Source organism: Dermacentor silvarum, chromosome 4, assembly GCF_013339745.2.
Source record: "Dermacentor silvarum isolate Dsil-2018 chromosome 4, BIME_Dsil_1.4, whole genome shotgun sequence".
Lineage (NCBI taxonomy): Eukaryota > Metazoa > Arthropoda > Arachnida > Ixodida > Ixodidae > Dermacentor > Dermacentor silvarum.
In genome coordinates, this window is record NC_051157.2 from 163,722,524 (window position 1) to 163,747,770 (window position 25,247).

A 25,247-nucleotide genomic window follows, 5' to 3' on the forward strand; every position below is an offset into this window, starting at 1 on the left:
GGATAAAGTCACCAGATATAATGAATTTCGCACGTTGAACTTAGAGTTCAGCTTGTAATCCTGTAATCATTACTAAATCTAGAACGCAGTATTTGAATAGCTACACGATCTTAGTATCTACCTACTGCTTTGGTGAAGCAGTTACTGTGGAGTTGCGCTAATAAGCGCATGGGTGCGGAATCAGATCCTATTGGTGGCGGCCGCATTTCGAGAGGGCCGATGCTGAAACGCTAAAACACCCGTGAAGCCGTGCATTAGACGAACGTGAAATAAAGCCAGTGGTTCAAACTTATTCCGGAGTCCCCAACTACTCGTTTTGGCTCAAAAAAGCCAAAAACTTTACTTCTTTTAAACTAATTGTAGCGGCCTAAACACAAAATTTGCAGAAACCATCTGACGATCACTGTCGACAGTAATTATGCAGAAAAAAAATATGCAGTAATTCTTGTTGAGCTGTCCAAGTAAACGTAAGCATGATGTTTCTGACTTATCTCCACGGATACGATGTGATAGACCTTGATACCGAGAACGGTTCAATCCCCTGTAAATAGAACTAAATCGATCGAACCTTATATAACTTATTCGACTTCATCTCCTATCACTACTTATCATGATTAAAACTTCATCAGGTCCATATAACATCTTATCAGTAATTATCGATATCGGCTTTATAAGGCTTGTTCCGACTCTTATCAACCCTTATCGGTCATTATCAATTTTATCAAACTTGATCCGATCAGGAGAAACCCTTATGAAAATTATCCATTGTTATTAATCTCATTGGACTCGATTCGACCCATACGAATCCTTATCAATCGTTATCAACCCTATCCCAATTCATACGATTCTTATCAACCCTTAGCTGTCCTTATTAAGCTTATCCAACTTGATCCGACCTTTATTAACCATTATGGGTATTTAACAACTTTTTTCGACTTGATCCGACCTTTATCAACCCTTGTCGGAGCTTATCAGATTTGCTCTCACCATTAAAAGCCCTTATCACTCCTTAGCATCTTACCCATCCGCGCTAGACAATTATCAATCGCGATCGTACCCATACATCCCCTCATCCCTCTTTATCTTCCTTATCAACTCATTGACTTTTCAGCTGTCTGTATTGCGCTACGCGAAGCGCATGAACCCTCAGAGTTCGGTGGCATTTCGGTCGGTGAAGCAACGCCCCAAAGGAAGGCGCATCCTGCGGCCACCGAAACGCATCGGGTATTTGGTGTGTTTGGCAACAACTTTTGGCAAAACCTGAATTTCCCTCATCTTTATAAGGCTCTAACTCAGCTCTACATGTGGTCCTAGAGATGGCTTTCATTCCACCACCACTAAATCTATCAACCAGGCTTCATAGAAACTTCTACTTTGACATTTGTTTTGGATCACCGGAACAACACATTCATATGGCTCCGATACAAGTTATATAACCTTCTGCAAGCGCGGGTGTTTACCACAGTGGGTAAGACAAACGGCTTCTGCGCTTGTGGTCGTAGTTTCGAAACTCAATGCCGCCGATGTTTCCCTTTTTGAATTTTGGCCATTGGAATTTAATGTCTTTTAACAGCGAAGCTGTTAAAGCTGGAGAACAAACGTCCGAAGTCCGCTGAAAACTGCGTGCCGTTGCCTAGCAACAACCAAGCCACAGCTTCCCACCACCTGTCCCAACCTCGCCTAGCCACGCATGTGCCGAAGCAGTAGCAACGCAGCAGTCACCGCCAAGCCACGCCCGGCGACGGGAACACGCCGCGCATAGCCGTGCTGAGCTATCGCAGCAGATAGTAAACTGTTTCCCGCCACGCCCAAGCTACCGAAAATAGCTGGCACGTGTCGCCTAGCAATCAACTACGTCTTAATTGGCGCAACGCAAACACCCCGTGTGCATTGAGCACACTGGTTATTGAGCGCGAAGCCTAGACCATATTGAGAGATTTATTCGGCGGAAGTTTCTTCTACTACAGCTGCATACATAGGCGGAAAGTTTTCGTTGTTCCTGGGGGAGGGGGGGGAGGGGGGGCGGGGGCCCGACTAGCTTTCCGAACCCACGCATATATATATATATATATATATATATATATATATATATATATACACCCTCTGCTAACAATTTTATGTTTCTAGCTATATGGCGAAAGCAATTCAATCGAAACTTCAGGCACATTGTCGCGGTTATCGTCGCCATGATGTTCCGCATTAAATCCAAAAGCCATATACATGAGCGGCTTTTTCCGGCACCATGTGGGTGCGGGAAAAAGGACGTAACAGGGAGCCGAAAAGGTTGGCGGCTTGATGGGTATTATTTCCCACGCGCTCGATATTCGAGTTAGTTGTAGGTCACGTAATCAAACGCGAATGGGATGGAGAGCATGCGTCTTCTCCTCTAGCCCTGCCGTAGCTGTGAATGACTGTGCGCGGCTGACGCTTATGGGGCCCGCGTGCCATATCTAATTGTTGGTAATCGTTGGTGGATGCAATGATAAAGGGCAACCAGGGATGGCTGCTAACTTCATGCCCGCTGTCTTCCTTGCTGGGCTGGTTTTCTGCGCCCTTAGTGTTGCAGAGTTAAGAGACAGAGGTCATCGCAGATCACTCACAGAGGCCGTCAGTAGTGGACATAAAAATAGACAGACAATGATGATGAATCTAATTTTCGGAGTTGCAGTGAATCGCGCGGCTGTACGAACCGTTTGCCTCCGCTGCCGGAGTTCTTCACAATGCTTGCTTTGTAAAAGCGAGTGCTCGAGGTCATCCAGTGAGGTATTTGCAGGTTTACATGGTCCATGCTTATATGTCCACTATGTCCACTATGCTTACTATTTTAACTTTAGGTGAATGTTTACTACAATTTATATGGATAACTATAACTCGTGTAAGGGCCACACTTTTCCGTCGCGATTTTGACGAGCCTTTCATGGGACCCGGCCATGTGACCTCATTTTTCCAACTACGCGTATGAAATCCGCAGTAAACCTCCGCGATCGCCTCCTCTCGACATCCAGTAGCGACGCGCGAAAGTACGCTGCGCGCGACAATTCACTGTTGAGCCCTATCAGAATCATCGCACGGAACGCGATTGCTTCTCGGTTGAATGTCTTTTTTTTTAATATTGGCTGTCAGGTTATGGGTGCGGCCCTTACACGGGTGCGATCCTTACACGGGTGCGATCCTTACACGGATTTACACGATAAGAATCTCCCTTCGTGTAATTGTCTTCTACTTCGCTATCACTAATACTGCTTCGCCTTCCCGGCCAAACTGCACTCTTTTGTGAACCGCCAGCGTCCGCGTAGCGAACGCGTGCTTGAACTGGCCGTAGAGGGCGGTACTTGTACTATATAACGAATGCATATACGCTGAAAAATGCAAGATGGTACGATACTAGAGGGCGTTACTTGTAGTGTGAAAAAATAAAAGGTTAGTTTTATGAAAACAGGAATGACGTCACACGTACGGAAGGAGAGAGACGATCGCGTGTTCTTCGGCGGCGCCGTACGCCAGGGGGTGCTCTATAATACAATAAACGCGCCGTTTTGGCGCGCGCGCGTTCATAGGGTCTGCGGAAGATGGACAAGGCTGCTGAGCGGCGTGCGCGCAGGGCGGCGGCGGCTCGCGCTCGAAGAAGGGACCCCGACGTGCGGGCGCGCGAGGCAGAAGCGCGCCGCGAAGCTGCGCGGCGGCGCCGACAAGATCCCGGTGTACGAGAACGAGAGGCCGAAGCGGCGCGGCAGCGGCGCCAGGCCGCACGAGAAGATGATCTCCAAGCCGTCCGGCATTTTTTTAGTACTTCGAGTCCGAGTATAAGCGCTGCTGCGCATGACTTATAGACTTCTATTTATTCTGATTTTGAGTGAATCCGGCTTGGCATCATTTCGGTTACTGAGTGAATTCTATATACAATTAAGGTGTTTCAGCGAACAGTTTCCAAAGTTTTTAAAGGTGGCCTGTGGTAGATAGTACAATTCTAGTTCATGAGCTCGTCTACTCGAAGAGGCGGGCATTACTTGTACAAAAAAATGAAATGAATAATCGACTAATTAATAAAATTAACCAATTAGGTTTTAGCTAATTACCTTATGGCCCATGTTGCAATTTACAAATCTAGCCGTGGAGTGCGAATCCACTTTTAACTAATTCTCAGGCAAACACCAGTGTCGAGATATTAATTCTCTAACTATGCGGAGAAATACATTGGCGTGCCAGTCACTTTCTCAACAAAACGTCGTTTTATACATCAAAGCACAAAAGTATGAAAAGAACAAATTATGGGATTTTACGTGCCAAAACGACAATCTGATTATGAGGAACGCCGTAGTGGAGGACTCTGGAATAATTTAGACCACCCGGGGTTCTTTAAGGTGCACCTAAATCTAAGTATACGGGTGTTCTAGCATTTCGCCCCATCGAAATGCAGCCGCCGTGGCCGTGATTTGATCCCGCCAACTCATGCTTAGCAGTCCAACACCATAGCCACTAAAGAACCACGGCGTGTAAGCGCAAAAGTAACTGGAACGCCAATTCATTTCTCCACAATGGTGGGGAATTATCTCGAAACTGGTGCCATCCTGAGAATTAGTTCTTAGAGCATCCGCCTTGCGAATTCCACGGCTAGAATTTGTAAATTGCAACACGGGCCATAAGTTACTATGTTAAAAACGTAATTGGTGATTTTTAATTAGTCGAATATGCATTTCAATTTTTTGTGCAAGTAATGTCCACCTCTTCAAGTAGACCGGCTCATGAACTAGAATTGTGCTATCTGCCACAGGCAACCTTTAAAATTTTTTTGAAAGTGTTTGCTGAAACACCCCGTATTTATGGCCTCTGCATGCAAGAAGCGATGTTTCCATCTCTAACGCGTAAAAGTTGTAAATAATTAGAAGAGCTTTTTTCTTTTATTTTGTCGGCAGTCGTTAGCATTGATTACTGGAAAGAGAATCAATATTGAGACACATATCACTCACGTGCTTTTCACACGCCGTTGATAGAAGACTCTACCGAAGGGGTCACTGAAGTCTGCAGGTTTTTTTCAGGGTCAAAAAAGCACGCAAGTAATTTGAAGTGAGGTGAACATACATCAACATATTCATTTTCTAGGTATAGGCTATCCATTTAGTTGGATACCTCCTTCTCTTTAAAAATATAATAAACTTTGTTCTTTGTATATATTTAAATATATTGTGTCTGTACGTGGTGTTCTCAGGGGAAATTTGAAAAAAATGTTAAAGTGAGGAAACAGGGATGAGGTAGCCGCCGATGGTGCTTCTAATGCGCTTGTCCTCCTATTGTCAGAATTTGCCGAAATAAAGCGAAAGTATAAATTAAAAGCCGTGCACGTCCGCGCGAACAGTGGTGCCGTAAGCTTTTAGCCACAACAAAAGTGAAAATGTGGAGGCACCGCAAGAGAATCCTCCCGTTATGTGGGTAACAGAACTCCGGTAATGACATTTTAGGGTCGGGGGGGGGGGGGGGGGTCGGCTACGGATCTCCGGAGGGGGCTGGAGCCCCAGAGCCCCCCCGTAGTCGGCGCCTATGGCTGCATGTATTTGTATCCGACAAAGCCACTCACCTAAATAATTGGTTTCCTCGAGTGAGATGAAACCTGTAAGCTGGCAAAATAAGAAAGACTTGACCTATAATGGTTTTATGGCTTTAGTTCTTTTCTTTGCTCAAATACATACCAATTGAAATATTAAACGGTTTCTCGAAAAACTACGTGAGATACAGTAGGTCAAAATTATTGTTGACCACGTGGTGACAGGTAAATTAATGGCCCAAAATTGATCTCTGGCACTTGATTTGGCCAGGTTAATGTGTGTTCTTGAGATGCAGCTTAATGAAGTCAAGAAATAAGAGCTTGCTTTAAAAAGGAAAAAAAAGTCGCATTGGCGAGAATATGACCCCCAAGTGCGCTACGAAGATAACGATGGCGCCTTCAGCTTTTGTGACCAATACATCTACTGCTGCTCACACTCGACATTTTATTGAATAGCACTGTTGAGCACGTGCATAAATACAGGTAAATTGAAAGGCACAGACAGTTATTTGGATTTGTCTAGTTTGCGCCGATGCATTTGTTACGTCAACAATATTGTTGAGCTGCCAGTTAAAGAATTAAGGAGTCAATCGCCCACAAAGATGTGACGCGTTCGCAACTTCAGTTTAAGGTATATATGAGCAGCCACTAAAGCATCCCTAAAATTGTGCAGTTTTGCATGAGTCTTCCCTTTCTTGGTTCGTTTCCACGCTGTTCTTTCATGAGCTCCTTCCAACGACTAGCTCACCTGAATAACGTTTGGCTCCATAATCGCACATCGACGTCAAGTATGTATATTTAATGACTTAATTAGCGGAGATGCCTCCGTTTCATAGGATGATACTGAAGAGATACGATCAGACAGGTTCGAGAAGTAGGTGCACTACCTAAGATCACATTATTAGCGATAAATGTAGGAAACGAAAGCCAGAGGTACAAACTCATTTTATTAGAACAAAGAGCCAAATTTCGTAAACGGGTCCACCAGAACAAAGGCGCAGTCAAAAACATATATCTTCCGGACACAAATCTACATAAATGTTATTAGGATAATCTTGTGCATTCTCGTACGACTTATGCTACCAAGCAAAATTACATATCCGAATGATTACAATATGCGCTGTGTGGGGACTTCACTTTTCTTTACCATAGATGATGCCGAAATACATAACAGATCGCACTTCGGGTATAGCTGATGGCCAGGAGATCATCAAAGTTTGCGTTAAAAGAGTCTACCCAGAAACTTCGAGTGTGGGCCAAGGCCAGTGAGGTGCAAGATTTCGTATGATGAATATGTTAAAGGATGAAGCAAATCAAATGATGGAGGCGTGCTCACACGCATGCGCACCACATTTTCTACTAAATAAATTTATAGCAAATAATAATACTGGCAACAGAGATGTGCCTTGTGGTACACATTTTCCTTGTTATTGCGATAGCAATTATATGGACACTCAAAAGCAGATTTCTGCCGTCGGCATCGCCGTCGCCGTCGCCGTCGCCGTGAGGTTCCGTATGACGTCAATGGAGATGAAATCGTCGCCGCGCGCTGAACGCTGTATGTGCGAGTGAAAGGGCGCGAGGGACCCGCGCTTTCACGGGGAGTGAACGCACGGCGGAGAACAAACGCGCGTTCTGCTCTGTGCTCCCTTAAGGGCTGCAGAAGTAGGCGTCTCTTTCCTCCTCTACAATCACCATATATGTAGAGCAAACGTGCCCTCTTCCGACGCACGAAAGGCCGTGGGGGGAGGGGGAGGGAAGGGAGGCGACGTTTAGCTGCGGCACCAAGTGCCTATTTATATCAGAGGCTCCGGCAACAGTCGCCAACGCCGCACGCATTTTGAGCGAACGCGGGCAAAACGCCGACGGCGTCGACAACAGTTCTGCGTGTTGCCGGTGCTGCTGCATGTCCAAGTTTATACAGCTGATAAAGCTGCTATCATTACTCCGTATAGCTCTCTTCAAATTTGCTATCGCAATTGATGCTTCACCTTTCAGGTGAAACTGCGTCAACTTTTTTTTAAGTAAAGTAAAGAAAACGTTTCATGAGAATCGTCTGGAGCTCTGAGCCCTTTAAGAATGCAGGGATTCGTTTATGGAAATGATAAGAACACAGGAAACTGGTTAAATAGTTTTTTCTACTTTTTTAAATTATACAAGGTACTGGTATCATTCATAATAGTTATGGACGTTAATACACCATCGGCATCGAATATCTGGTATAGCGAAGAAAAAGTGTTCTCGTTGTGATGTAGATTTTTACTCCACTGGCGAAATATTTCTTGCATAAAATGTCGTGCCTTCCTTCGTCTTCTTGATATTTCTCCCAAACATCATGCATCCTTCACTCCACGATTGAACTTAACCTACTGGTATCATTGGTAGAAGTTTATCGGTTTATTTGAAACATTGTGCCGTACTGTCCCTAGCTGAGAGTCCATTGCAGTACAAATTGTGTGAAAGTGCATGACATGAATAGTAGGCGGCTCACATTGATGCACGCATTGTGCTTTATTTATCGAGGCTCGTCAATTTGAAGTGATATACTCAGTCTTCGGAGGTGTAACAGAATTTAACGTGTATTTTCAGCTTCTGTACATTACGTCGATGCCTGCAAACGTTGTTGTGGTGTATGCCCAGTGCCCGGTTGCGTGCAAACCAGAAGAAATGACCCACCTCGCACCACTGCAATCTATCACTACTTCAAAGAAGCTAACAAATGTGAAAAGGTACAAACGAACGGCTGCAAAGGGAAGTTCTACCCTTCCAAAAAAGCATGTAAAAAGTGCTGCAAATCGTAAAATAAAATAATATATATATATATTTTTAGATACCAGCCCCTTCAAAAGTAAGTTCGCTAAGATATTTCTTGATTATATGAACATCCCTAAAGCCACCACATTGATTGAAGTACTGTTTTTTTACGGTTTTATTACTTTTCTACACACAGTCTATGACTAAAGTAGGTAAATATGAGTAGGTCGACTTTTGTCCACGCTGTCCTCCTTGGCTATGATTCGCGAGAACAACCATTACAAACACACCCATTCTCACACCCCTGCTCTAATACTGTTATTTGCATGAGCCATTTTAATATGCTTCTTACAGCTAAGCAGCTTATATTGTGTTTCTTATATAGCACTATTTTAAATGCGAAGCATTTCTTGGCGAACATTTGAGAATTTGACAGTATCTATCTATCTATCTATCTATCTATCTATCTATCTATCTATCTATCCATCTATCTAGCCGCCTACGTCTTGGTGCTGTCATGGTCGTTTCATTACCTTCATCATCATCAGCCTATTTTATGTCCACTGCAGGACGAAGGCCTCTTCCTGCGATCTCCAATTACCCCTGTCTTGCGCTAGCGTATTCCAACTTGCGCCTGCAAATTTCCTAACTTCATCATACCATCTGGTTTTCTGCCGACCTCGACTGCGCTTCCCTTCTCTTGGTATCCATTCTGTAACCCTAATGGTCCACCTGTTATCCATACTACGCATTACATGGCCTGCCCAGCTCCATTTGTTCCGCTTAATGTCAACTAGAATATCGGCTATCCCCGTTTGTTCTCTGATCCACACCGCTCTCTTCCTGTCTCTTAACGTTAGTCCTAGGATTTTTCGTTCCATCGCTCGTTGTGCGGTCCTTAACTTGTTCTTGAGCTTCTTTGTTAACCTCCAAGTTTCTGCTCCATATGTTAGCACCGGTAGAATGCAATGATTGTATACTTTTCTTTTGAACGACAGTGGTAAGCTCCCAGTTAGGATTTGGCAATGCCTGCCGTATGCACTCCAACCCAATTTTATTCTTCTGTAAATTTCTTCCTCGTGATCAGGGTCCCCTGTGAGTAATTGACCTAGATAAACGTACTCCTTTACAGACTCTAGAGGCTGACTGGCGATCCTGAATTCTTGTTATCTTGCCAGGCTATTGAACATTATCTTTGTCTTCTACATATTAATCTTCAACCCCACTCTTACACTTTCTCGGTTAAGGTCCTCAATCATTTGCGGTAATTCGTCTCCATTGTTGCTGAATAGGACAATGTCATCAGCAAATCGGAGGTTGCTGAGATATTCACCGTTGATCCTCACTCCTAAGCTTTCCCAGTCTAAGAGCTTGAATACTTCTTCTAGGCATGCAGTGAATAGCATTGGAGAGATTGCGTCTCCTTGCCTGACCCCTTTCTTGATAGGTAACTTTCTACTTTTCTTGTGGAGAGCCAAGGTAGCTGTGGAATCCTTGTAGATGTTTGCTAAGATATTCACGTATGCCTCTTGTACTCCTTGATTACGCAATGCCTCTATGACTGCTGGTATCTCTACTGAATCAAATGCCTTTTCATAATCTATGAAAGCCATATAGAGAGGTTGATTGTATTCCGCAGATTTCTCGATGACCTGATTGATGACATGGATATGATCCATCGTAGAATATCCCTTCCTGAAGCCAGCCTGTTCTCTTGGTTGGCTGAAGTCAAGTGTTGCCCTGATTCTATTAGAAATTATCTTGGTGAATATTTTATACAGTACGGAAAGCAAGCTAATGGATCTATAATTCTTCAATTCTTTAACGTCTTCCTTCTTATGGATTAGTATAATGTTGGCGTTCTTCCAGCTCTCTGGTACTCTTGAAGTTGTGAGGCATTGCGTATAAAGGGTCGCAAGCTTTTCAATTATGATATCTCCTCCATCCTTGATTAAATCGACTGTTATTCCATCTTTTCCAGCAGCTTTCCCCTGGACATGTCTTTCACGGCCCTTCTAACTTCATCGATAGTTATAGAAGGAGCCTCTGTATCCGGTTCATAACTATTTCGAATGAAAGTAGTTTGGCTGTTTTTGGCTGTTTTGTTCATTACCTTGGTAGGTACTAAAATTGTTATAATATGACATGAGTGTATGACGAACATCAATGATAGCTCATGACATGAATATCATGACATGCGTGTCATGTAGGTCATGAAACAGCCCCTAAAATGACAATGACTCAGCGACAAAGAATAACACTAAAAACCACTGAAATGGGTTCTTACGTGAGGACTAATTAAAGGAAATACAAAAGGGTGGAGATAGAGGCCTTAGTCATGAGCATGACTCAGCAAAAAGAACTCTGACTCAGCAAAAGAAGATTTACACTCAAAAACCATTGAAATGGGTTCGGGCGTGGGCACTAAGTGAAGAAAACACTAAATAGTGGTAGAAGCCATGGTCAGGACCATGACTTAGCCCAATTGACAATTACTCAGCAAAAAAATCAACACTAATGAACCACTGAAATGCGTTCGGACGTGTGTAGTAAGTGAAGGAAACACTAACGGATGGTGGCTGAAGGCATAGGCATGAGCATGACTCAGCAAAAATGACAATGACTCAGGGAAAAAATATTAATGGTATGGGTTCAAACCTCAAAAACCAGTGGAATGGGTTCAGATGTGGTACTAAGTGAAAGAAAAGACTAATTGATGTCGGTCGAAGTCATAGTCAAGAGCATGAATAAGGCTTTTGCCTTAAGGTCTTTTAGGTATAGCTAAAGGGACTACTGAGGACTCACGATATGAATGTCATGATATGAGTGTCATGAAACTGCCGCCTACGTCTTGGTGGTGGTGGTGGTGATGATGATGTTGAAACAGGTGGGGTTAGCCTGTCATACAAAGCTGGCAATTGTTCCGCCTGATCCTCTTTTGAGTTAGATCAGGGGTGTGTCACCTGGAGTCGATGAGCCCCTTGTCTCAAAGGAAGGCTATCAGCAGTCATTGCGTTCTCCTCCTGATTCTTCTGAGTCGGTCGTACGTCTTCGTGCTCTCATGGTCGTTTCGTTAACTTGGTAGGCTTAGCGGTGCTTCGCATAACATCGATTCCCACAGGGCGTGGGATCTGCCGGCTTTCTTCCTGTCTTTAAATCTCCAAACATAAAACAATGAACCCTACGTCAACCTGAAAAAATCATTATTCCCATACTACATAGTAATTACTGAAAGAATGCTCCTGCTTTTTAAGTGGCATTTAACTTTTACGTTAAAGAACCCCAGGTGGTCAAAATTAATCCGGAGCCCTCCACTATGGCGTGCCTCATAATCAGAACTGGTTTTGGCACGTAACACCCCAGAAAGAAAGAAGAAGAACTTTATTATGTGTACTGAGGACTGGACACTAAGTGCATTAAAAGCAATTAAACTATAATCAAGGTCATGGGCCACAGAAAACAATTAACATGAATCTGTCCCTAGCCTTCAAAATTATCAATAAATCAAATCCCGTTTTACGTATTTGTTGTTAGGGGTATTTCCCCGCATTGTCGTAGTAGTCGATAGCCTTAATTTTCCTTCTTTCCTCTTTCTTCGTTATTTTCTCTCATTGAGAGGTTTAAGGGCTCATGCATTGCCGCTGTACGCACACAGGCACTTCTGCTTATGCGGGCTCAATATCACTTCACACGAATGTTATGCGCAACAATAAATTTCAACTTCAAACTTCATTACACCCATAGAAATTCGAAAAGTGCTTTAGGAGCCCTGTCAGCTTACATCGAGAATGTGACACGTGAGACCCTCACAGAGTTCACCATCATTTTGCTGAGTCGCCGGATCATTTTAATGCTCCAATTCGCGAAGCTGACGAGTGTTTTTAGGGAAGCGCGAAAGTGGAGTCCCACTGCTGTACACGCCTCAGACATAACTCGCTTCGACGGTGGCAATACCTTGTGTCACTTAATTGATTCAATGGTAAACGCATTACTGTCGTCAGTCATCGTGATATAGGTTGTGCCGCAACTTTACAGCGGAGCTGTTAAAGGCTCGCTAGGTTGGTCTCGCTGTCGTGCGCAGCATCGCCCAGCTGAGAGAGCGTGAGCTGGGTGAGAGTGAAAGCAGAGCATAGGAGGCGAGTAGGGGTAGAGTGAGAAAGAAAGAGAGACAGACAAATAGCGAGAGAAATAAGGAAAGCCAAATGAACTTTCTTGGCGAGGTACGATTCAAGCCCGGGTACCCACGGTCCAAAAGCGAGCGTCATTACCACTGCGCTATACACCCATGCTTGCAGAACATGCATTTATGGCAACCATATGGTTACAGGTGACCAGGACGTTGTCAGGATATTGCCTTTTGTCTTGGCACCCTCTTTGAAAAGAAATAAACTTTCACTTTCGCTTTCACATTGCACGACGATTGTAACAGAACTTGCTGTGGGCGAGAGAAAGTGAGAGACAGAGAGAAAGAGAAAGAAAGACAGACAGAGAAAGGCAGACACAGAGAAAGAAAAACAAAAATAGAAAGAAAGACAGAGCCGAAAGAAAGAGAGAGAGAAAGAAAGAGAGAGAGAGAGAAAGGGAAACAAACTGGGCTAACAGAAAAGTAAAGCTAAAGCTAAGGTAGAAGCCAAGGTCAAAGCTAAGTAATGCCAAGCTACCAGAAAGCCAAGACAAGCCTCCACAGCTCCGCTGGTCATTGGTGTTTGCGATAGTCAAGCAAATGACCAGCAATTTTCTTTTATATAAGAAATTGTAATTTTCAAGTTGTAGCAAAATTGTAGTTGGAGCCGGTTAATGAAAATGATAACATTTGCGTTATTACAGTGCTGTCTTCGTTCAGCACAGGACAAGGTTCTTTAAATAAAAAAGTGGGTTAATTAGGACAGTACTTCTCGAGTTAGATAATTACAATTAATAAATAAATCTCAGTAACGAAAAAATTACTGGCGGCTACTCCACTGTACTGGAAACAATACGCACTAGCTTGGCTTCGCGTAACGCCGTCCCTCTTTTTTTAAATCGTGCTGCGTGATAGCTGGGACACCCTGTATATATATATATATATATATATATATATATATATATATATGTGGTAGGACGCCCGCCTCGGCTGCGGGAGGCTGCGGGTTCGATTCCCACCGCTGCCGGGCACCCACTGGTTCAAATGGGTACAAGCGTGCCCCGGCCTGGCGTTCGGCTTCCTTCAGGGGTGATACGCTTGGGAAAGGAGCCTGCGCCCTGAAATCCCGTCAAAACCAACGTGATATATATATCACACGGCCGCATATATATTATATATATATATATATATATATATATATGCGGCCGTGTGAAAAATATATATAACAATGTGTGCAACACAAGAAGTGAAACCTCAGGATTCTAGCCTGGGGTCTTGCTCGCTCCACACTGGGAGGAACGACCAGAAGACTAGACAAAGATCAATATAATAATAAGCAATGAGGCTGTGAAGCACAGTTGCACCCTTCCGTGCTGAGAAACGTCACGTCGCACTACCAAACTGCACACGCCAACTCTCTTAAGACAGCCACTGTGTTATGCGGCGAAGCGGTAGCACACAAATTTGACGAGCGTAGCACAGGGGCAAATTCAGGAATTGAGATCTCGCTTCAAATAAAATAAAATTACACCTTCCTTGCACTCTGTGAAGATGGTCGAACAGCGAAGCTGTGTTAGCTAAACCGAGTGTTACATGTGCATGTGTTGCAGGTGATGCAATTGCGGAAACACAAGTAAAGACAGATCTACAACACGAATTTATATTGAAACGTTGCGAGGCGAGAAGAGGCAGCGACTTCAGACGCTACTCGACGACTGTCCAGCTCTCTGGTCAAAACCTGCCGAGCCACCGCCCGAAGGATTGGCTGTAGTCACAGACTCCGCGCACGTTCGATGCGAATGCAGCGAAACGGGGACGATATCGGCAGCAGCTCTGTGCGTTATCCAAAAGGGCGCGCCGCACAGAAATACCTTCTCTTATACCCATCGCCTCTCCTCCTCGTGCTGAGCCCGGCTTCTCATTAGTCGCCTCCTCCTCCAGCGCGTCTCACCGCCTCTGCTGGTCACATGACCTGCCCTCCACCGGCGCGGCGGTCATCCTCTCCTGGTCACATGACCTGCGGATGGATGGATGGCGCACCCTCGACCTACGTCCACCTACAATAGTTCCGCAGGTAAAATCAGATAATTGTGGCCATCCAACACCAAACGCCCTGTCAATGTAGTGAACTTTGAGTCATATATTATTTGTGATGATTGCGTCACTGCGAAAATCCTGAACGAATGTGGACCAAAACCAAAATTTTCGCCTGTTTTGCATGGGGTTTCAGAAAGGTCCTACAGTGTTTCACGCTATGTAATTTCAGTGCAGTATACAAATCTGGAAGTTAGAAAATTTGCAGGCGAAAGTTGGAATCAGCTAGCGCAAGACAGGGGTAATTGGGCTGATAATGATGATACACATTATGGACAATCTAGTAAAAAAATACGATAAACTACATTGATAGAAAGTAATGAGTAACTTCGTCAAAATTTCTCATTACTATGGGAGTTGTCTTCACAGAATTTGTCTCAAGGAACCTTGTTTTTGAAGGCAAATGCTTGTAGGTTCTCTGAATAAATAACAGGCGAAGATTTGACGCTTTAAGCTCGGAAATAATGTTAATGTTATTTGGTTTGAGGAACTATATTTCGCGAACTTGAGCGAACTTTGACAAAACGTCAAGTGGCACAAAAAATAGCGTAGCTTGCACTGGAGGCGCAATGCTAAAGCGACAGCGGAGCTGATGGGCACCTAGCTAGTCCTGGCTTTTGGACTAGGCTAAGCACTACCAAGTCATCCCCAGCATTTCCTGGAATTGATAAATTGTCGATTATTGATTAGCTATTTATTGGCTATCGATTGACTAACGCAAGGTATTGGCCACGTATTTGGCCTAGGCAAAGCACTGCGAACTCATCCCCAGCATTTCCCGGAATTTATTGATTATTTGTAGATTATCGATTAGCTAATGATTGGCTATCGATTGACTACCGCAACGTATTGGCCACGTATTTGCGCTAGGCTGTGCATTACCAACTCATCCCCAGCATTTTCGAGAATTTTCCGGATTAGCAATTGATTGGCTATCGTTTGGCTATTGATGACTGACTAAGCTTATGGAGTCCCAACCATCCTTGGGCAGATTTAGCACGGCTCTGCTTCGCTAGTTTTTAAGAGTGTGTGCCGTTGCGCTTGCTTCGATCCTTTCTGCACTACCGCAAGGATTGGCCCACATTTTCTGTTTGCATGTTACGGACTAACACTCGGCTTAAACAGCTCCACTGTTAAACAACGCAAGCAGCTACAACGCAACAGGACCTGCACTGCTATCGTCACCACGGACAAGGCCAGAAAAATACCTACAACGGAGCACTGGAAGACGGTGCTGCTCAGCTCGGACGCCGAGACTCACCCCCGTATTCACAAACGCACCTCGACTCGACCCTCCACTCGAAACGCGCCTTGAGGGCGGCTTTTCATTTCACAAATCGCCCTCCACTCGAAACGCGCCTTGAGTGAAGGAAAGCTCGAGCGTTTTACTCAAGAATCTCAAGGTAGCCCCGCAGCTACCTTGAATCGCTCCTTGAGTGAAGTTAGTGCGCAAACATGGCTGCGTCGTGATCTGTCGTTCGCCTCGTCGGCTTTTTCAGTTGGACGCCAGTTGCCTCCGCAGCTTTTCTTTCGTTAACGATGCTGCGCATCTTCAAGGGCATCGTTTTACGGACTGGTGGAATCCTCTGGAGCGCTTCGGCAACGGAGTAATTCTACTGTGACACCGAGACAGACCGGCCGTCCTGCCAAGAAGACTGCCAGCTAGTGCAGTGACCTGTCGTCTTATTCCGTGCATGAGCCAGTTGATGACCTGCATACGTGTATTCTTCGTGCGAGTGCTCCGAAACGACTATATCAGCGCCAGTGCCGTGTTTCTCGTGGGGGATCATACAAAGCCGCACCATTTGAAACGCTGCACGATACATAACTACGGCGCACTTCGAACCTATGAAAAGAAAACAACTGCGAAGATTCCTGCCGTTAGTGGGTGTATTGCCTGTGTGCTCGATTGCTGGATGCTGGTCTGGCTGCGCGAGCGCCGGAATTCGCTCCGCCTGAGCGGTTTGTACTCGGGTGCATCACTTACTACGCTATTCCAAGGACGGCGTAGCGTACCACAGCAAGGCGAGCTTCTCTAAAAACGACCAGGTGCGTTCACTTTTCTGTTTCTCTATAATTTCATGCATTTAGTTGCTATAGGGAAAGCAAAAAAAGTATACTGTTTTTTGCGTGGGACGTGTGACAGTAGCTGTTATTTACAGTCGTTAGCAATAATTACGTGAGCCTTGCTTCAAGATATTTAGTTTAATTAGCTTATGCTTATGAACATCCAAGCCCAACGAGGAAGTGAGCAACCATGAAATGGTTTTCATAATTATACCTGCACGTATACAGAGGGAATGTAATATTTTATTCCAATACAAAACATTGAATAACAATACAAGAGAGGATAGTTTTTGTACATCACATTATCTTTATTGTAATAAAAAAAGCTGTAGCAGTTGACCCAGCTCCTAATACAGGAAACGCTAGCAAGTGGTAGCAGTTATATGTCACATATATTTGTTGTGCACATTCCAGCTATTAGTGAGTGCATTATGTAAGTGTTAGATTGGTGTATGTCGGTCTGGCTGTGCAAACGCCAAACCAGCCTAAAACTGTATCTTTGCAAATATGAATGAAAACAGTCCGAGCTTATCAATGTAAAAAAAATCGGCTTCCTGAACACAATGAAAATATGTAATGAATGCATTTACTGCGAAAAGTAAACTGATGAAAACGAATACTGTACCTAAGCTAGTTTTTATGTGCGTTAACATCATTGTATGTTTAGAACCAACCCTTTCTCTTATGCAGGAACCAGGCTGCCAACGCAACCATGCAGAGCAACTGCCTTTTCAAGGGTGTTGCGCTTGCGTTGGTGTACAAGCGGAGAAGAGTGGAGCTCCAGTTAATGTGTACTGCTGCACTGTAGTCGTTGTCGCACTATTTTGGCTAAAACATCTATCTCCTTTCTGACATCCTAACAGCTCAAACATCACCACTAAAGGCATTTTTCATAAATCTGCCTTCATAGGCACTTTGCAGCTTAAGTCTGTATTTTTCTTCCAGGTTTCTTTTCTTAAGCCATATTTATTAAAGCAGTCTGTATCACTGAATAATTTCTTGTCAGTCCAAGTGTCAATGTCCGAAACAATAAATTAAAATTATCTTCGTCTTTTTGTGTTCTGATGGGATTGGAAAAAGAGCGTGGACTCGGATCCTACAAACACAAGCAGTAGCACTACTGACAAAGCTATTCTAGAATAAAACGCCATCCGTGTTCTAGACAGTAGACTAGCAGTGTTCTAGACAGTAGCTAGCATACCGTCGGGTGTGGCCACCCGACGGTATGCAGTGGTAAATTCTTACAGAATATACGCTGTGTCAGCTCCGTTTCTAACTTCAGCTTAAACATTAATTATGAAGGCCGGAACAATGAATTTGTTCCATTCGATGCGGATCACAGTTGGCTTCCATGGGGCTTGCAGAAGTTCAGTAATTGACCGAGGAACAGAGCGTGTCTTGTGGGATCCCACAACAGGCCAAATGGTGATGCAGACTGTCACAATGGCGTTGCTGAAAAATACAGTATAGAGCGCATTACTACCATGAGTTCCGCAAAGCTGAGAACAACCATTAAAATTATGGTATATTTCTGGATGCACACTTGCTCATGCAAAAGTAGCTTCAACATTCCACTAAATACTAAAGTGCTGCATTACAAATTGTGGGCAGTAAGAAAGCTCACGTCTCAGCCGTAACACTTTATGGGCAACTCATGACTTCGCACATCATAATCATGACTATGCTCTTCAAAACAATAATATATGACTGTTGAAGAGGAATGAAATATGAGTTTGATTTCATTACTGCATAGCTGTTTCATTTTTGCTGTTTTAAATAACACGGCGTGCATTTCACCATTTTGTCAATGTGGCCAGACATAACATCAATATTATTAATGATAAGTATGAAAAATAAGCACAGACTAACTACCGGGCTGATCAGTCAAGTACTTCCGCAGCACTTAAGTTCTTTCAGGGAAGCGAGATGGTGCATTTCCATAGGCAGACACCGTATCTATCGATGCTTTCACGTCAGTTGCATTGTCTTACCGTGCAACACAGAGGTTGATTTTTTATTGCGATAGCAATTATATGGACACTCAAAAGCAGATTTCTGCCGTCGGCGTCGCCGTCGCCGTCGCCGTCGCCGTCGCCGTGAGGTTCCGTATGACGTCAATGGAGATGAAATCGTGGCCGCGCACCGCCGAACGCTGTATGTGCGAGTGAAAGGGCGCGAGGGACGCGCTCTTTCACGGGGAGTGAACGCACGGCGGAGAACAAACGCGCGTTCTGCGCCGTGCTTCCTTAAGGGCTGCAGAAGTAGGCGTCTCTTTCCTCCTTTACAATCACCATATATGTAGAGCAAACGCGCCTTCTTCCGATGCGCGAGAGGCCGTGGGGGAGGGGGGGAAGGGGGAGGGAAGGGAGGCGACGTTTAGCTGCGGCACCAAGTGCCTATTTATATCAGAGGCTCCGGCAACAGTCACCAACGCCGCACGCATTTTGAGCGAACGCGGGCAAAATGCCGACGGCGTCGACAACAGTTCGGCGCGTTGCCGGTGCTGCTGCATGTCCAAGTTTATACAGCTGATAAAGCTAATATCATTACTCCGTATATCTCTCTACAAATTTGCTATCGCAATTGATGCTTCACCTTTCAGGTGAAACTGCGACAACTTTTTTTCCATCAGCTGGTCTTTCCAAGGCCCACATCTTGCAGCAGAATACCAAAAATGATATGTACATAGGGCGTTCGCACGCCAAGTTCAGTGCAGGTAAGCAACTGAAATGAAAAGATATAGCACAACTAAAAAAAAATGCGGGCGTTGCGTGAACTTGAAAGCACAGTTTATGGAACCTGCAGCAGATGCTACGACATAGCACATTGAAAAAGGTAAGACGAACAAACACTAATGCTGGTAATGAACTACTGAGAAGTGAATTTTCGGAAGAATAAAAGATTGCAGAGCTTATATGTGAAGTGAAGCAGCACTGGAAATGCAGGCACCAGTGCTGGTTCACTGACGATATGTTCTGCAATTTGAACAAACCGACTAACCACCACGGCTTCTAAAATAAAGTACAGGACTGAAAAACGCTTGTTTCCTTAAAACTGCCGGAGCTACGCACACAACGATATGCATTCTGTCACATGTATACTACAACTGCTTCTTCTGTACTGAAATATTTCCTACGCGATAGTGGAATGATCATCGGACACAGTCGTGGAGCGGTGCCTTGTGCATTTATGTTTAAACAACTGAACCGATAACAGATTGTCACGCCGAATCTCCCACAAGCTCCAATGCAAAAAAAAGGGAACGTCTCGCGCAATCTTATGCTGCCTCGAATAGTCTGCTTCGGGTGCTAATGCCCGCAGCATGAGCAACTGGAGCCAGTCATGCTTGGATACATCGGCCACGTTTTATTGATAGCGCGGCGGCAACTTCACGACAACCGCAACAGCGTAATGTGCTTCCATACAGAAACTGCTCACTCACCCTTATTTTTGTCCTGTTGCTTTCAGAAAGCTTTCAGCAGCACATGGTCTTGAAGTTAAACAAAGCTGCCCATCAACCGTTCCATGCGTTGCCTCCTTCGAAGTCAATCCGGCTCGATCACAGTACACACACGGACAAAATCATCCATAATAACCACGATTAACAACTGCAACGTGAACCGCAAATTAAGCACAAGGAAACAATGAGCAGCAGACAAATGCGGGCGCAAATTTTCTTATTTCTCAGCCATGCGCCATGCTCAGCTGCTGGGGTGCGATCGTTGCCAGACCTCAAACACAGCTCCCGCTTGATCTATCAGTCGAACGCTAACAGTGGCAGCGCTGCCGAGCTAAATTTGTGCATTGCGCCGTGTTGTCATTTGATAACGAAGCCAAATTAACGGAAACACATATCTGTCTTAAATAATTGGGCTTTTGCTAAGCGCATTTAAGAATAGCCTCGATATCAGACGCTTTTCTCGGTCGTGCACTTCACTCGAGTCAAGGGCGCATTTTCAAGGCGTTCCTTGGCGGAGGAAAAGTGAAGTAGTGTTCATGAAACGCAACGGCGCCTCGAGTGAAGGAACGCTTGTCGCCTCGACTCGGCCGAGTCGAGGAGAAGCGTTGAGTGAAGGCGTGTTTAAGAATACGGGGGTCAGTCCCAAGCTGTCCGGATGGCCGAGGCCGCCGCCAAGGAGCAGGGGCTCCTGGTCAATGGCTGAGAGGGAAGGGAAGGCACTCTCAACCTTTCCCACCCCTGACCCCATCCTAGACAATAAATAAATGTTATTCTCTCTCTCTCTCTCTCTCTCCACTGTTAAAAATGTTTCTCGGCCGAAATATATTAGACTATGATAGCGAGGAAGCTACTAAATGCCTTGATTTATTATTTACGATGCTTCAGCAAACGCCAGGGACCGTAGGCCTGGAATGACCAATCTACGTTTACATAACTATACAAAGCGTCTTCACGTGTCTTCTTAATAGGTTTCTAGACCTGCTTGTGCCTAAATTATTCAGATTTCCCTCATATTTTTGCTTCCTTGTTGTACTTGTAGGCGTGATATTTATTTTCGTGCAATATGGAGGCCTTCTGATAATATTCTGCGTCTGAAGGCGTGTGGTTTTTTTACAATGCACCTGTATGGATGTCGCCGCATTTTCTGTTTCATATCACCTAATTTATCAATCAATGAACCTTTGAGGAAATGATTTTAAATTTATATGTATCATCAGACTGTTGTGAAATATACTTTAACGAAGATAAAGAGTAGGCAAAATTATGCTTAGAAAACATACACAGCGAAGCCAAAGCCAAGATGGCAGATCAGCAACAACCACGAGGGCATTTTGCCGATCATCGTCTTCGTCTACTTCCTTAGCGCCTCATTCAAAATGCGGGAATGGCCTTTCCTATAGGAGCCTCGGCGGTTAGAGCGCCGATTCGGCGCTTAGGGCAGGGAAGTGCTGTGGTCGGAAGCGTATGGCTTGCGGCGGAACGCATGAAAAGCGTCGGTAAATTGCACTGAAGAAGACCAGCGACTATCCAACTCGGGCGATCTCCTATGTAACCTCACTGAGCTGGTGTAAAACCCTGTAGGGTACGGAGTAGCGGTAGATCAGTTTCTAAGGCAGGCCGACGTGGAGGCAAGGCGTCCAAACAAGGACCAAGAGCCTGGTTTGAAGTGAATGGCTCCGTGGTATGATCGCTGCAGGCCTTTGGAGTCAGCTGCAGGGCAGAGAGACGACCCTGTGTGATTTGACGAGCCGTTTGAGCACAAGCAACAGCGTATTGGGCATGTTGGGTAGAAGCTTGTGCAGCTGATGGAAGTAGTGCCTCAAAGGGCAACGCAGGGTGGCGGCCGAACAAGAGGTAAAATGGCGAAAAGCCCACAGTGTCGTGGTGGGACGAGTTGCTTGTGATGGTCACATAAGGCAAACTTTTGTTCCAATCACGGCGATCCACTGAAACGTACATCGCAATGAGCGTGCTCTTTGTCGGTTTTGTAAGTCCATTTGTCAGCGGGTGGTAGGCCGTGGTTAGCTTGTGACGTGTGGAACACGAGCGAAGGATATCGTCGGCGATTTGTGAGAGAAAAGCCCGACCGCGATTGGTCAGCAGCTGCCGTGGAGCATCATGGCGGAGGGTGACGTCGTGAAGCATGAAGTCTGCAACGTCAGTGGCGCAACTGGTCGGCAGTGCCCATTTGATGGCGTATTGTGTCCCATAGTCATCTGCTCCGACGATCCACTTGTTCCCCGAAAGAGGCGTCGGAAATGGTTTAATGACACCAAGCCCGATTGGATAGAACGGAACAGTTGGAATGTCTATAAGTTGAAGTGGTCCGGCAGGCAGCAAGGATGAACGCTTGTGGCCTTGGCAGGACAAAATAAGCAACGTACCGGCGCACATAACGTGAAAGGCGTGGTCAGAAGGCCATATGTGCCCAATGTGGCCGGCTGCTGGGGCATCATGGAACTGGTAGAAGACAACAGAACGGACCTTCGGAGTTGGTATCGCGACGGTAGAGAGTATTGTCACGGATCACACACAGATTTAGGAACGGGTCGGAAACAGAGCGTAGATAATAGATATTTGTCTACGCTGTTGATTTTGTATGTCACTCAAGTCGCAGATGGCAAGGACGCAGGTGTCAGAGTCATGGGCAGTAGTGTCGAAAGGGCCCACAGGATGATGTGATAAGTAGTCGGGGTCCTGGTTCATGGCCCCGGACTTGTAAAGGGCATCAAATTTTTGAAGCTTTAGTGCCTAGCCACCAAGTCGTTCTGTAAGGTCTATGAGGGGCGAGAGCCATCACAGCGCGTGGTGGTCTGTGATGACCGAAAAGCTGCCGCCAGACATGTACGGTCGAAATTTTGGGACGGCCCAAGCAAGAGCAAGGCATTCGTGCTCACTGATTGAGAACTTGTGCTCTGAAGGGGAGCGGAGGGCACTGGTGCAGCTGATGACGTGGCCCTGGCCTTGGCCGCTGTGCGAGAACTGCGCCGACGGGTCCACTGACGTCGGTTCGCGCCAACATGGGAGGAGTAGTAAGCACTCTGGTGAGCGTGCAAAATGCATCGGCTTGTTCAACACCCCACAAAGATGTGCTGTCCTTCTTCAGGAGCTTTGTTTGGGGAACGGGTAATGTCGGCGAAGTCCTTGAGAAAACATCGGGAATTAGAACGGAAGCCAACAAAGCTCGGGAGGTTTATGGCCAAACGCGGTGCAGGAAAATGTTTCACGACACGAATTTTCCCTGGATGCGGTTGGATGCGATGAGAACGGACACGGTAGCCCAGGACAGTTACTTCACGACGGCCGAAGCTGCACTTTGACGAGTTGACCTAAAAGCCAGCTCGTCGGAAAACGCCAAGCACTGCGGATAGGCGAGTCACGTGGCTCTCAAATGTTGGTGAAATAACAATGAGGTCTAGATAGATGGGCATGTAAACTATTTGTAGCCACGAAAAAGAGTCTCTAATTCATTGAAAGTCGGTGGGCCATTGGATACGCCAAAAGGCATACCTTTAAGTTGGAAAAGACCATCGGATATAACAAACGCGGTGTTCTCGCGGTGCAGGTCGTCGACAGAAATCTCCCAGTACCATGAGTGGAGGTCGATGGTTGAGAAGCAGGTAGACCCATGAATACCGTTGAGGGCATCATCAATACGTGGTTGTGGGCAGACTTTACGCGTGGCTTTGTTAGAGTGACGGTAGTCGAAGCAGAAGCGCCACCTGCCATTCTTCTTTTTTATACAAGGACGAAAAATGCCCAATGATTACAGGATGGTTCAATGACATCTTTCGTGAGCATCTCGTCGACCTCATGCTGTATTACTTGCCGCTCTGCACAAGATACTCGATAAGGATGTCTTCAGATAGGGCTGGCGTCTCCAGTATGAATATCATCAGTTAGAGCAGCTGTCTGGCTGAAAGGACGGTCATCAAAGTCAGCGGTGTCGCGATAGGACATCAACAGGTGCCGGAGATAGGGGCATGTGATGGGACGAGGTCACGCGCTACCATCTTCTCAAAAGTGAGATCGACTGGACCTAATGAGTTCGTGATGCTGCAATGGAAGATGAATACTTTTCTGTAGCGAATGCAGAAATGTCATGCTCTTCGTCATAAGAGGCGTTTGCGAGAAACATGCAATCGGGATAATTTTCTTGCACCACGTAAACTTGAAGACGGATAGAGACAGTGTTATTAGTAATGGTAACGAGGGCGTGGGGAATGGCCGTATTCCGGGCCAATAGAACATGCGCAATCGCAGTCAACACGTAATCACCATCGGGAATATAGGGCAGGGACGTCGAGTTTATATACATAACGACTTGAGGTGGCAGTCGAACGTTATCGACGGAGCACCTACGCGGTTGACGTGTGGGCGGAGCATTAGAGTGAAAATGTAGTTGGGCTGGGGTACACTAGTTCCACAATAAAACATCGTGGAATGGGCAGGTCCATGCCGAGGATGAGTTTGTGGGAGCACTGCTCGAGCACAACAATTAAGTAGTGCTGTCATGGAACGGTAGGCGACATTTAGGCGTATTGAGCACCTCCCAAGGACAGCAAGTGTTCCGCCATCGGTGACAAGGATGGTTGATAACGTTGGCAGCGTGAGGACCTTCTTCAGGCGATGACGTAGCCATGAATGCATTACCGATATCTGTGCGCCTGCGTCAACAAGAGCAGCGACGAAGTACACCGCCTACTTTAACATTCATTAGGTTACGTCTAGTCGGTAGTGGGACCATAGCATTTTGTAGACAAGTAGTGAATGAAGCGTCACCTTCAGGCGCTTCATCGTCTAGTTTTCCAGAGGTACACGTCGAATCAACGACGATGACCGAATTGGGGCGAGCGAGATGACGGACGACCAGAGAACGGCGAACAGGACTGGTGTCGATACGGAGATGGTGAGCGTGGATATGACATTGTGAGAGCGTCATTGCTGGTGACATGAGGGCGTGCGAGGTGAGGTTCGAAACGGTCAGGAGCGCTGTCAGGGCGATGGTTTTGGGCATATGGCGCATTAAGAGGCCAGGACCAACGGTTGTTACAATAGCGGGCGACGTGACAAATACGATGGCAGTTGAAGCAAATAAGACGGTTGTTGGCAGTCCTCCATTCGGCCGGATTGCGACGACGTAGCGGGATCGTCTGCCTCCTTAAGCATACGAGATTGGAAGGCGTACAGTCGGGCGTGAAAGAAGCGGA